This window comes from Poeciliopsis prolifica, unplaced genomic scaffold, assembly GCF_027474105.1.
Source record: "Poeciliopsis prolifica strain line A6 unplaced genomic scaffold, Auburn_PproV2 SCAFFOLD059, whole genome shotgun sequence".
NCBI lineage: Eukaryota > Metazoa > Chordata > Actinopteri > Cyprinodontiformes > Poeciliidae > Poeciliopsis > Poeciliopsis prolifica.
In genome coordinates this window covers 1,882,098-1,884,659 of record NW_026562434.1, presented here as the reverse complement: position 1 = coordinate 1,884,659, position 2,562 = coordinate 1,882,098, and the positions used below count along the sequence as shown (strand labels likewise).

The 2,562-nt window shown below is 39.5% G+C and overlaps 1 long non-coding RNA gene across 1 annotated transcript; it reads left to right on the top strand.

The window, feature by feature from the left end:
- Window positions 1–955: 955 nt before the first annotated feature.
- On the top strand, window positions 956–2,013 carry LOC129379639 (uncharacterized). The gene is made up of 3 exons (XR_008608211.1): window positions 956–1,045; window positions 1,706–1,837; window positions 1,972–2,013. It is a non-coding gene; the product is annotated as an uncharacterized LOC129379639 (long non-coding RNA).
- Window positions 2,014–2,562: the final 549 nt, after the last annotated feature.

The window sequence follows — 2,562 nt, the reverse complement described above, 5'->3', positions numbered from 1 at the left end:
TTTTATTATTACTACTATTAGTGGACAAAATTCCTGATGTTTCCAACTGATTTTAGTTTTGAAAGTTCAGAGCCTGAACATCACTGAATGGAGGAGTGAAGGTTTCCCAGCATTCAGTCTAAAGAAGCTCAGCTCTTCTCAGCTCTGAGACATTTTCTGAATAAATCCCAGTCAGTGAATCTGCAGACCTGCTCAGATCCAAACATCCCATTTTCCAGGAGTCACTGGTTTCATCTGTGTCGTTGTTCCAGCTGCTGAGGTCAGAATCCAGCTGTAAAACCTGGAGGTTGAATGTTCAGGTTCTCTCCTCCAAACATCCCCCCTCCCTCCAGCTGTGGAGGAGAACAGCTGGAAAACAGCTGCATGTAAATAATGAGTCTGGAACAAGCTGCCACCTCTCTGCTGCTTGATCTGACTCTGACTTTAAATTCAGGTTGATGATTGAAATGAAATCAGGGTTTCAACCTGGATCAGCAGAACCTGCTCAGCTGATCCTGGTTTTAACCAGAGACTGTCCTCACTCTGCTCACCACACTAACATCATGATCAATGATTATATAGGAGCTTTAGGAATAATCTGCATTAGAACAATGTGTGGTTTCAGCTGCAGTAGTGTGGTGATGTTAAGGATTATAGTTTAGTTTTTCTGATTATTTCCTGTTTGTATTTATATTCTGACCAGTTACTGCAGCAGGAATCAACCAGCTGCTCTTTTCTCTGGACTCTTTTCTCCTCATGACTCCATCATGAAACATTTTCATCAGAACTTCTCTCCTGTCTCATGAAGATTCATCAACCTGCCTCTGATTTTACAGCAAACCTTCTGCTGCTCTGAAAGCAGAAACTACAAACCAGATGAGCCGTCATATAATCACTTATGCAACATTTATAACTCTGACATTTAACTCTTGTTTGTTCAGGTGAAAGTCCAGTTCTGTTGAGTCTCTGTACAGGTGTGGCATTAGTCTGGTTCTCCTGTGGTTCTGTTGGGTTTTGGTTTGTTTCAGATGTTCGTCTTCAACTCTTTGGACAGTTTGAACAAACGGTAAGTCTGTTTTGTTTCTACTTGAAGTTTATCTACAGAAACTTTTCTACTTGTTTCTTTTCTGACATTTAGAGAAAATGTTCATTTTTAAATTCAGCGCAAAGTTCATCTCTACTGTTTGAAAGTTAATCTCCAGGATTATTCAATCATTGATGAATTTGAAGAAAAAATGTTATTAAAAGATTGATGTTTCTTTATTTTATTCTCTAAACAAATTAATTCATCATTTTATTTCCAGTAATAAAACTCCAGACACAACTATTGATGTCAAACACAACAGTTTCTTGCTGCTTTGTTTTAAATTAAAATGTTTTTCTCAAAATGTTTTTCATTCAGTCAGATTATTAAATAGTTGAACTTTGATAGAGTAGATGATCCACTTGTAGATTAATACTTAACTAAAACACTTCCTGTTGTTCAGGTTGAATCAGTGAATGTAAATGTTGCTCCATGTCTCCATCTAGTGGACTGATAGTAGAAGTGCAGCAGCTGATGGCAGCTTCCTCTGCCTCTCTGCTGTCTGACTGCATTCACCTGACACTGATATGAAGCAGAAGAAGAGCCAATCAGAGGAGGAGCAGCTGATCTTTTTCCAGCACTAATGATGTAAAGGATGATCAGAGTTGATGTGCAGATGAATGATGTGTGTTTCCTCTGCAGGTGAAGCTAGAAAGTGTGTGTGAGCTGATGTGGATTCAGCAGCATGGATCAGTGTGAGGACAGAGAGGAGGGAGTCCCTCCCTCTAAAACCACTCTGTGTGGGGAAGATGAGAGCCAGGGCAAAGGTCAGAGGTGAGGTCACCATCTCTAACTGTCCACAGACCTTTTCACACAGAGTTCACTATATCAGGCCAGAACAGACGTGGTGATGAAGCTGCTGCTGCTCCTCTTTGCTGATTAAGTTTTAATCATCATGTTTCTGTCAGGATCCATCAGAGACTCAAACCAGAATCAGAACCAGAACCCAGCTGTGTGTCCTTTAAGAGCGACAGGTCAAAGGGTCAAGATATTAACTTTAAATCTGCTGGATCTCCACCATCAGAGAGGTGAGCTGTTTCTAACTGCTGTAACTTCTGTTTATATCTGTTATTGTGGCCATGTGATGATAAGTTCTGTTGGGTTCTGTTGTTATGGAAACATTATGCAGAATTTCAGGTTATTTTCCTTTAATTGGTATTACAACATAGATATTATCTTCAATGCAGTGCTTTTCAATTCCCTCCATGCACTTCATATTTTAGATGTGTTCTTATTCTATAACAGCTGATCCAAATGATTGCATGACCTCTTCTGCAGACTGATCCCCAAGCTCTGGGAAACTGGCTCCACCAGCATGAGATTTACTCACCGTCTGGACTGTTTTAAATTTAAGTTCAGAATCAAATTTAAAAATGTGTATAGGGTGATTCTGGTGTTCCTCTGGTTAATCTTCCTCTTTCAAATATCTCTGTATTGTGTCTTTTCTACTTTAATGACTTTCAATGTTTAACGCTTGGTGATTTGCCCTGTGAATACTG